General features: G+C 42.5%; 1 long non-coding RNA gene across 1 annotated transcript; it reads right to left on the bottom strand.

Moving 5' to 3' along the window:
- Positions 1-1,881: 1,881 nt before the first annotated feature.
- LOC117516157 lies at positions 1,882-11,006 on the bottom strand. The gene is made up of 3 exons (XR_004562316.1): positions 10,805-11,006; positions 2,532-2,537; positions 1,882-1,892 (listed from the first exon to the last, which is right to left on the bottom strand). It is a non-coding gene; the product is annotated as an uncharacterized LOC117516157 (long non-coding RNA).
- Between the last annotated feature and the right edge of the window lie 1,075 nt (positions 11,007-12,081).

Here is a 12,081-nt window from a genome sequence, read left to right as displayed (position 1 = left end):
TACTTCAGGGTCACCACAGCAGATCTGATATGGATCCGCATGTTGATTTAACACAAGTTTTATGCCAGATGTTCTTCCTGACAGAACTCCACATGACATGGTGAATGGACACTTGTTCACCACCCCTACCCATTTCAGTATGGACAGTATGTCCTGGTTCTCCAAGAACTGATTGCAGAGGTTGTTAATTTGGTGGAGTCCGAGCCAGTATGGCTTTACTTATATGTCAGCTTGGACTCCGACGAGGGCGGGTCACATCTCCTCCTCTCTCCTCTATCTCTGCTCCAACCTTCAAAGTCCCTACTTCATCAGGCTGTGAATTCTTCAAACTACATTGGATTAATCATGGAATTGATCAGCTGGTCTCTGAACACTACTGACACCATTTTTTTTTTTAACGAAGATCAGGGCCTGCCGGGATGGAACTTACCCTGCGGGCTATGTTCTGGACACCTGGGAGACTTGGCGGTGGTCACATGCTTTCCGCCTTTCTATGTGGAGGAACGTCGAGGATTTATTCATATTTTGGATTCATAGTACATGGCCTCCGCCAGGGCTGCCCTTTGTCACCGGTTCTGTCATTATTTTTATGGACAGAATTTCTAGGCGCAGCCAGGGTGTAGAGGGGTCTGGTTTGGGAACCACAGAATCTCGTCTCTGCTGTTTGCGGACGATGTGGTTCTCTTGGCTTCGTCAAATCAGGACCTTCAGCATGCACTGAGGCGGTTTGCAGCCCGAGTGTGAAGCGTCCGGGATGAAGATCAGCACCTCCAAATTCGAGGCCATGGTTCTCGAACGGAAAAAGGTGCTTTGCCCTCTTCAGGTCGGTGGAGTGTCCTTGCCTCACGTGGAGGAGTTTAAGTATCTCGGGGTTCTTGTTCACGAGTGAGGGACGGATGGAGCGTGAGATCGATAGACGGATCGGTGCAGCATCTGCAGTGATGCGGTCGCTGTATGGACTGTCGTGGTGAAGAGAGAGCTGAGTAGGGTGGCAAAGCTCTCGACCTTACCGATCGATCTACGTTCCGATCCTCACCTATGGTCATGAGATTTGGCTCATGACTGAAAGCACGAGATCGCGAGTACAAGTGGCCGAGATGAGTTTCCTCCGCAGGACGGCTGGGCGCTCCCTTAGAGATAGGGTGAGGAGCTCGGTCACTCGGGAGGAGCTTGAAGTCGAGCCGTTGCTCCTCCACATTGAAAGGAGTCAGCTGAGGTGGCTTGTGCATCTTTTCCGGATGCCCCCTGGACGCCCATTGGGAGGACGCCCCGGGGAAGACCCAGGACACGCTGGAGGGACTACATCTCTCGGCTGGCTTGGGAACGCCTTGGGGTTCCCCCGGAGGAGCTGGGGGAGGTGTGTGTGGATCGGGAGGTCTGGGCGGCTTTGCCTGAGCTGCTGCACCCGCGACCCGACTCCGGATAAAGCGGAAGAAAATGGATGGATGGATGGATTCATGGTAGGAGGGCTGGTACTTGTTGGCTTATGTGCTGCCCTGACCTACCAGAAGATTGGCAAAACGGCTGGCCGCCAAAACCACGACCCCTCACTTGTCCGTCATGAAATTAATGAATGGGGCAAGGTGATGCATTCTCAGACCTGCGTTAACCCTTGAACTCAGACGCAAATTGGACAACATCTCGGAGCACATGCGTGCTTTGCAGGAGAAGATTTCAGAGGCCGGGGAATTTTTCATAATTGGGTTTTGGTTTGTTCATGTGAAGCTAGAAAAGTGTTTTCACTGCTCACGACAGTCTTATCAGCCTGTCAAGGATAAAATGCCCATTGTTTATCCTCCAAGAAGAATCTCTATGGCCTTGGGAAGATTGGCTGCCTCCTTATCTTTCTTACTCAGTACACAAGGACAGACAGACTCACACATGGAACAAGACTGAAGCATGCTCCACTTTTCCCTTTTACCTCACCTCCAGTCCCCCATCATACACCCAATCCTGGCCACCACTCACGCCAACCCCTTTCCCCTCTCGGGGCTACGCGGTTTTAGCTGCGGCAGGTCCTCGTTCCCCCCAAGCGTGGCAGCGGCTGACTCCAGTTACATGGCTACCACACAATCACATCACCTCAATTTGAATAAACAGACTGTTTCAAGTTTAGTGCACATAAAACAATGTCAATGTATATGTGTTGTCTTAATTCGATGTGTGCATTATTTACGGTAAACAAGTAATAATTGTGGATAAATTGCTGTTTGTCTGTGGAAATGTGAGTGTGGACGTGAATCTCATTGTTGTTGCACTTGTAATGACAATGACAATAATCTCATCATCCATCCATCCAAATCTCATCCATGTCTCTCTGTATGTTGGGAGGGGAACATGGGGAGGCGGTCAAGCCTGGAGACCCTTACTGGGTGTATGTCCAGACCCGGGCTTGAATGCCTGATCTGTTGTTCCAAAGACAGCAATTCTACCACCCTAGTGGCAGAATTGCTGAGCTTTAGCCCTGTCGTTCTGTGGTGGTTGAGAATGACAGGGCTGAAGTCTTGTGCAAGTTCAAATTTCAGACAGACAAGCAGCTGCTAACCAATCAACAATCCCAGCTGACTGCACATTAGAAAGAAGGAGCACAAGAAATCTGCCTGAAGGAACAACTGGAGCATATGTGCAAGGTAAAGTCCAAAGTGGTCCCAGTGGTAATAAGGGAATTAAGAGCTGTAACCCTTAAAATGGAAAAGTGGCTCCAGCAGATTCCAGGCACCAATATCAGAGGTCTCAGTACAGAAGATGGCAGTCCTAGAAACAGCTAAGATACTGCGCAGAATGCTCAAACTGTCCAGGCCTCTGGTAGATGACCAGAGCTTGAGGAAATTAAAAAAAAAATATATATAATGTCTTTGGTATAACCTTTTCAGGTCAAATGCCATCAGTCAAGTAGCAAGTAAAATTCAAATCTAAAGATGGTGGTGTCATCCTTAAAGTCAAATCAAGCCTGGGAGCATGCGCTGGTGCCGCACTTTGCTGCATCAATGACACCATGAGACAGCCTTGTTTCCTGGATGACAACCATCCAGGGCAGACAACTGGCTCAGTCCCACATCTAAGAAAGATCCCCAAAAAAGTCCCACAGTTCTGTGCATGCATAAACTATAACATTATGAACAAAATTTATACCTGAAACAGCTTCTTTCTTTTTAAAAATACTTCTGTGACATATCTCAGGGCCCTTTTACACATAGTACGAATAAGTACAAATCAGGGCATATCACGGTGGAACAGCTCATATCAGCGAACCACAGAAACATTAAGCTGATGGGCAGGCGTGAACAAAACTGTTGCATTGGAAACGCAGTGGGAGCAGCAAGAGTATGTGTAACCACATCGCGCAGCTGCTGTGAAAAAAATACATCCCACCCACGGGATTTGAACCTACAATGTACAAAAGCTCTGGTGCCAGCCAGAAACTTTACCACTGTGCTACCATCGCTATACTATAAAAGGTGTGGAAAAATGCCTGAAATCAACAAGGACATGAACGTGTTTTTTTTAAAAAGAGAAAAACTGCCGTGATAACTGACCAAACGGCGTTTGTTACGGCGTACTTCTGCTTATACATGACTGAAAGTGGCGTTATTGTCGCACTGTTGGCTTGACATATAGTCCTTTGGTGCACCACTCACAGGACATATGTGTCCTGTCAGACAGACGTTACATTCAGATTGCCTGTCCACATGAACTCACGGTCTGTTTTCCAGCTGGGACAGTTGTCAGTGTGCGCGCTCTCAGCCTGTCGCTGTGGGGGGAGCATGCGAAACACACACACATTTTGTGGGAGGAGGTGACACTCTGGCACGCCACATGTGTACTTGGCAACTCCACAGTCGTGGGGGCACAGACAAATTTCACCACCAGCTCGAAAGTGATCGTCTGCCGACTGTTTTCATGCTAATAGCGCGAATGGCCACACATTTTCTAAGTGCCAAGCAAGCGGTGTTAGATGTTCGTGTGTGTCACCTGGAATTTAGCCGACACCTGCCGTAAGAGGGGTCAAATGGGCTCTCACAAAGCACACTCTGTCTTTCAGCCACTGGTGTGCGCAAATAGTTGTAGCAACAGGTGTACGAGGCGTCGGAGGCAGCTCCGATTGTACACGTATTGCATATGATTCCTGTTTCATGCGCAATTCAACCACATTCATACTATGTGTGAAGGGGCCTCAAGGAGGTCACAGAAGTATTCTGAAATCAAATTTGTTTTGAGCCTCTCCCTTCAGAAAGTGGTCGGGGCAATCAGTAGCACCTTTCCATTTAAAGTAACAGGTAAAGAAACAATTCATTTCTAAGAGGTCTGAATTCAATTCAGTTTCAATTTATTTAATTTATATAGCACCAAATCACAACAAAGCTACCTCAGTGTGCTTCACACAAGCAAGGTCAAACCTTACCAACCCCTAGAACAAGCACACAGGCGACAGTGGTAAATGGAAAACTCCCTCAGATGAGATTGAGGAAGAAACCTCAAGCAGACCAGACTCAAACGGGTGACCCACTGCTTAAGCCATTCTAACAGTTAGATTTTTACAAAGCTTTCAAAGGTGAAGAAACAGAAAACAGGAAAACATCAGCTAAACTATGAAATTTAAGTTCATACAGCCAAAGTGTTTGAGTAAGTAAGTAAAGTTTATTTGTATAGCACCTTTCAAGATAAAAACACAGTGCTGTATAGAAATTTAAGAACAAGAAATAAAAAGAAGAAATAAAAATACAGAAACTAAAAACAGCAATAACATAAAACTCGTTAAAAGCAAGTCTGTACAATAGGTCTTGAGCATCTCCTTAAAAGTTCCAACAGAGTCCACAGAACGTAGGTGTAGTGGCAGTGCATTCCACAGTTTGGGTGGCACAACCTCAAATGCACAGTCTCCTTTGGTCTTCAGCCTTGATCTTGGTACAACCAACAGGTTCTGGTCTGAGGACCTCAGAGACCTGCTTGTCACATACGGGTGCAAGAGTTCACTGATGTAAAGTGGCATTTGACCGTGCAGAGCTCTAAAAGTCATCACCGATATTTTAAATTGCAGTCTGAACCGAATTGGGAGCCAATGCAAAGAGGACAGAATGGGTGTTACATGAGACCACTTAGATGACCTTGTAAGGAGCCTTGCAGCTGCATTCTTGACCATTTGTAGGCAATTAGTAGGTTTGACCATTTTAATAGTGACATACAGAGAGACGTCAGACAGAGTCTCACTGCACAGCATTCCACCAGTTAGCCCAGTGATTACGCAATCCAAGGTGAGGCCACAGCTGGCTGCTGGTGCGCCCGCACGTCTCTTCTCAGTATTTGAATGGCAAATGTGAAAATTCAGTGATTTTTGAATAAAAAAATAATCTAAAACTGTTGACGTTAAAAGGAAAATAACTTTCTTGTACAAACCACTGGATAAATATAACCATTTAATTTATTTTTTCATTTTGCATTTTTTCTTTCCATGATGACAGGTGAGGCAAGGGGTGCCATATACATGGATAAAAGCAGGGGGCTTAAGATGGATCCCTGTGGAACCCAAACTTCATGTCACAAGGTTAGAGGTAGTGTTGTTGTAGAGGACACAATGAAAGCGAACTGGTTAGGTAAGATGTCACTCATGCAAGGACATTCCTAGTAATCCCCAAATAATTGTCCAGCCTATCAAGTAGAATACGATCATCCACCGTATTAACGCAGCACTGAGATCTAACGGCACCAAAACCGTAGAGGTGTCTGAATCCATTGCAAGCTCCATGAAGACTCACTGACCAATTTAGTGAGAGCTGACTCCATGCTTTCTAAAAACAGACTGCAGTGGCTCAAAGAGATATTCTCAGGTAAGATAGTCCACGAGCTATGAAGTCACTTTTTCCAGAATTTTAGAACAAAATGATAGATTTGATATCGGCCTATAATTTTTCAACAGACTAGGGTCAAATTAGATTTCTTAAGTAATGGTTTAATCACTGCAGATTTGAACTTTTAGGAAGAGATCCCAATGTTAATGACAGATTAATAATAACACAGTAGTTCCCAGAGGAGGCCACAGGTCACAGACAACATACCTTCTGATAATATTTTAGGGTAAGTTAGATTTGTTAGTATACAAATCATGAATGTTTATGAGTTTCAATGGTATGAATATTTCATGAGGTGAAAACTGGAAACATACCATTCAACTTGAGTTTGCCTCATTGAATTGTTTGTTCCAGCTTTCATGGAATTAACTATTTGTTCCATTGAAAGAATGTAAAACCATTCATTATTTGTTTTATATAATGGCTAAAATAGATCCTTGTCATTTGATATTTTATTAATTTATAAACAACATAAAAGGGACTTACATTTTGGTGTTCCACTGCTGCTGAAGTCCAAATTGTGATGTGTAGTCCAGTGATGCTGTGCACTGACTTTGGAGTTCCATAAAAAAAGAAAAACAAACAAACAAAAAAACAACAAAAACAGATTTTATGTAGTTCCTCAGTCCAGCCAAAAATCATGTCAGCTTTCATTTGAACAGCTCTTCATGCATCCAGACAGCTTACAGCTGAGTGGAGTGTTGTGTGTGTGTTTGTGTATGTGTGTGTTACAAGAATAGCAGCGTCAGTTAGCTCGTTGTCCCCCGCACGCTGTGCACGCCACACACGGCAACAGGGTAGGCGCTTGTGCCCGCGCGTACTACCAAAAAAGACTATGAAAAAAAAATCACGTCAGAAATTTAGTCCAGCTTTTCATTTTTTCTTCCTGCTAACCAGACTCCAGACAGCACAGAAGATTTGTTTTGTGTGGTGTGTGTGTGTTACAAGAATTATCAGCATCAGTTAGCTCAATCAAATCTGTATAGGCAGAGGCGTTGTCCCCCGTCTGCGTGCACACACACACACAACTGGTGTTGGCGCTTGTGCGCATGTGCATTACCAAAAAAAGGACTGTACATCCTCAAAAAAAAATCACATGAGAAACAAGTCCAACTAGTCCAACAGCCTCCAGACAGTGCTGTGGATTTGTTTGTGTGTGCTTGCGTGTGCACTAAGTGTGTGCATGCAAGAGGAGGTGCACGCGTGCGTGCATGTGCGTGTGCACTTGTGTAGACTGCAATGGTACCAAATGTATGGAACTAAATTTACACTCTAAATGGAACCAAACTGCACTCTAAATGCAATGCAACACAAATGGGATGAATTAATCCATGTCATGTGACATACAAAGCACCAATCAAATGACAAGGATCCACTCAGCCGTAATATAATTGTCAATGTCACACGTTTCAGGAGTGCTGTCCAAAAACATTACAAGGCAACACATATTCCCTAATAAATCACTTTAATTAAGTGCCACATCACTCAGCTAACACTTTTAATGGCCTCAAACATGGGGTGTAGGGTTGCCTGGATGCCTACTGTCACCACACAGAACAAGACCTGTAACTTAAGTTATCACACTGAAGAAGTAGTAGAAGAAGAAGAAGAAGAAGAAGAAGAAGATTGTCAAGTAGGACAGTCTTCCTACCTTAATCAAGAGAGGAAAAAAAAAAAAGCCTTTTCTGTCCTTTATTAGATTATCCACTTTATTCTTGGAGCCATGTCTGTTCAAAACAATATCAGATGTATTGCACATCAGATTTACTGTGTGCCTGTATTGTGTTATTGATTTCTTCAGGCAGTAAAAACCAACCATTTTGCATGTTGCTTTGATGGTGACTGAGAGGCCTGTTACAGGACTGAACTGAATCTCTGAGCTGATTTTGAACAGCCTTGCAGCAGTAAAATCAAGGGTTAAGAAGACTTTTGGTTGAACAACAGCGACACCTTCTGGACACAGGTGTTTCACTCCAAATCAATCTGCCTGCATAATTAGAAATTTCTCAGAAAAGTCCACCCCCCCATCTGAAACGAAACTGGACCAAAACAAAGCATTAAACAAGCAAACAGGACATGTATATCCCACAGTCATCCATAGGATAAAACAATAATATGTGATGCCTCACATTAGAATGATAAAGATGTGCATGATTATTATTTGTTGCCAAATAAACAATAATGTTACCAAAACTTTTTAATATTTTGCATGTGCATTATTTAGCCTACTGCTGGGATAGGCTCCAGTCCCCCCCCCCCAAGACCCTTAAATAGAGTATAGACAATGGATGGATCATTTAGCCTACAGTATAAAAACCCAGTAGATTAACATTAACCAAATTTGGGAGCACTGGTGCTGGGTGTTGCCGCATCACCATGGAAACGCATTGGGTCCTGGATGATAACAACCCAGGCACACAACCAGAGCATTCCCATTTGTCTCCCATAGCCAGTTAAAATGGCATCCCCTTGACCATTCCCATTTTCTGGGGTTCACCACATGAGGCACCTGTAGATGCACCCCCCTGACCGGGATGCTGTTTCTCGCATCGCTCCAAAGTACATGTAATACACCTCATCTAAGTCTCTCTAAGTAACCGCTTATTTGACACAAGTCATTCTCTCAGTATGGGATAATCCTCTAAAAAAGCACCAGGTACTATGCCGAATGGAAAAGCAAAAAAAAAAAACAAAAAAAACGAGTAGAGCTGAGCCGAGTAGTGCTGAATAGTTCTACATTTCTGTAATGGAAAAGGGCCTTAAAGAGATCTTGTACCACTGCCATCAAGTTGTTACCTTAGATCACTGGTTAGCATACAGGTCTCACAAGCATACATTTAGTCAGGAAGCATGAGGACCCGAAAGACTTGGATCATCCTGCTGGTCCCGGCACAGATACCAGCAACAGCAAACACCTCTGTCCAGGACCTCATAACACTGAGCTCCCAGGTGTCCAAGGACCCCAATACATGGACGTTAGTGACTCTACAAGTTTGACATTTGCACGACGGAGTCATTTCAAAGTCAAATGAGGTTAACAATAATTGGGTTTCAGCACATCTTTAATAATGGAAGCCATGCTCATTTCTTGCTCTACCATGCTCTACCTCATTTCTTATGTTTTGTACTGTTACAAGTATTATTATTGCTTATCTTGCACACGCTGTTTGATGAACATTTTCCTCTACTTGCACCCACCCTGTGTGTTTCTTAAGAGCTGACATAACGTGAATTTCTCCTCTGTGTGAAACACTGTATATGAACCAATTATTTGTTCATTCAGTGTATCTCATTCATTCTTTTGAAGACTGGGGCAATGACTGCTGTTTTCCAGGCTTTGGGCACTTCCACTGTCTGAAATCAGTGCTCAAACATTTGTTTTAAGTTGTTAAAACTCGCTCACTTTATTTTGCTTTTTGTTTGTGTACATGACTCAGCTTTTAGGTAAGTGTGTGCGCGTGTGCAGGCCTGAACAACACAAGGAGAGAGAGAGAGAGAGAGAGAGAGAGCTAGTACCACTGGGTTCGTTTCCGTGACTGAATATAAGGACCTCTTCACACATAGTACGAATAAGATGGAATCAGGGTGAATCAGCCCAAATAAGCAAACCACGAAAACGCTGAGCCGACATCGGGAGGGACACGTGGTTGGGCAGGCGTGAATGATCCCGCTGTGTTCCTGCTGCAACGGTTTTGTGCACAATCGTGTCCCAAATGTGATCACCATTTCTGGAAGGGCCTCCAGTGTCGCCTGTCTCAACTGTCTATCAACTTTGCAAATTATTTTATGTTAGGCCAGGTAGGATTAGAATGAAGTTCTAGGTTAAGGTATCAAGTCAAGTCAAGTCAAGTCTGGGAGCAGGCACTGGTTTGGGTCCTGGATAGCAACCACCCAGGCAGATAACAGGTATCCCTATCTCTCTTAAGCGACCATCTACTATCTTTCGCAGTCAGGTAAAGCGTGGACATCCTCTTGGCCTCTGCATCCACTCTAAGGTTATGGTGTACTTTTTTTAAAATACTTAAAACATTTATAAACCTTACTTCTGCTTCCAGACTACGACTGTGTGCACATGTGGGAGTCTTGCACTGTAGCAGAATTCCAATATAGTCCAGTTTCTATTTGGGAATAGTTCACATTGCCATAATGCGTGGAACAGTACTACTATGTTCACTTTTTATCAGCTAATGAATGGTAGAATTATTTGTAACAAAAAAATACAAACAACAAAACCCCCAGTCTCAACAATATGCTTTATTTTGAATAAGCGTGGCAGACAGCAGCATTCAGACTGCACATTAGTTCTGCAGACTGATGTACTTGATTTTGTTTTACTGTGTGTGTATGTTCTAAAAATGCTTATTCTCCTGGTTTCATAAGCACCATTGAAACTGAGCATCATTTGAGTTGTCTGACTATTTTTGGTCAGTAAGCATTTAAAGCTGGACAGCTGATTCAGGTAGACGATTCATTTTAACAAGTCCATAAAAAAAGTTTGTACAGTCTGCGGTCTACAATGTGACCTGGACCGTGATAGTGTGATAGTTTAACACACAGAATACACGCTATTCTTAACACATGTGCACATACATGTCCATTTGTTTAAAAACTGACTGCACTGGTAAATGGTCATGGCTTTGTGTTTAAAAACATGTACTGACACTAATGGCATCTCTATCATTCAAAATCAATACACCAAGAACTTGTCATATTATACAAAGGTTTAGTTCACCCAATGTCTGACTTTAAACATGAGTCACCGCCACGTGCTTATTTAAAGTTCTGGTAATTATTTTAAGTATTCCAATGTTTTAATTTAACCATTATTATTAGTAGTAAAAGCCCGCCACAGTTGGATTGGATTTTAAAGTTCCACTTTCCAAGCACTTTGAAGTTCATAATGCATCTGTTGAAATATGCAGGTAGAGATTTTGAGCTGCATCTCTGTAATCAGTTACTGTAAATTAGTACAGCAATTTTTTTGATGGGCTTATGCAATGGGTGGGACTGGAAGCTCAATGGCATCGTAATTACATTACTCTGCTTCACAGAGTCCAGGTTGATTTGCGAGTGTTTATTTATTTTAGACATAGTTCAGGTGGAACTTGCCAGTAAAGGTTTAATTATTTTAAAACATGGTGTAAACCAATACTGGAGAAAAAAAATAAATAAAAGGTGGTGCTTAATGTTTATTGAGTTTGATAGCTCAACATGGAATGAACTAGGTAATTGTGTATTTGTTATAATTGTGTTATTTGTGTGTTTGTGGGTTGGGGACGTAATGTTTTCAGTGCTGTTTTTTTTTAATGTTAGCAGGATTTATGCAAAAAACCCTAAACCAATTTTCCTGAAACTTGGTGGAAGGTTGGGATGGAGTCAACGGGGAAACCATTAAAATTTGGAGCCAATCCAGTTAAAGGGGAGGATTCATGGATTGTTTTTCCTCTTTCTTTAACATTGCAAGATAACTTTAATGGTGGTTTGTACCGGAGCCTGGTTGATATGGATTTTTTGGGGGCCAATACAATACCAATATTGGGGAGTAAACAAAAAAAATTACAGTACCAATATACTGCTGATAAATACATAAAAAATGGCAATGATTCCTAACATTTTGTGAGCAAATCCTTATGACAAAAAATGTAATTGAGGCTTGATGTTTTACAGTTTAAACATGAAATTTATTATAAATAACTATAAATGTAACCAAAACCAACCAAGGTAGGTCACACTGCCTTCAGTGGGATTTGTAGTCACTGTGTTGCATCATTCAGCATTTGTATTAAACAGCCATCTCATCTACTTTGGCCTTGCCTAGCTGGCAGTATCATGACCACTTGTCTCTTCTTCTCTAAAACACTGACTGATTGAAAATGAATGGCAGCTGGTTGCTATGCTGTCATGACCCTGTTTCCAACAGCCAAATTGTTTTTCTCTATTGTTCATTTGATAAAATAATGGTTTTCTTATTTGCAAAAATTGGTGAAAGGTTCATATCAGCTGACCAATATCGGTAGGTTTCTACTGTGTCATAAACTTGATTTTTTTTTATTTTATTTATTTATTTATTTTTTAGCATTTTGTTGAGTTCACTCCATCACAAATAAATATCATCTTAAAATGATCACAGAATAAATATGTGGGGAGAAACAGTCCAAGTTCTAGCCCAGTTTGGTATCTTATACCCAATATGAGCAAGGAAGCCAGTCAGGATATCTTGCAATGTTAAAAGTGG

Source organism: Thalassophryne amazonica, chromosome 8 (genome assembly GCF_902500255.1).
Source record: "Thalassophryne amazonica chromosome 8, fThaAma1.1, whole genome shotgun sequence".
NCBI classification, from domain to species: Eukaryota; Metazoa; Chordata; class Actinopteri; order Batrachoidiformes; family Batrachoididae; genus Thalassophryne; species Thalassophryne amazonica.
The sequence above is the reverse complement of the archived record's forward strand: the minus strand, read 5'-3'. Positions and strand labels throughout refer to the sequence as shown.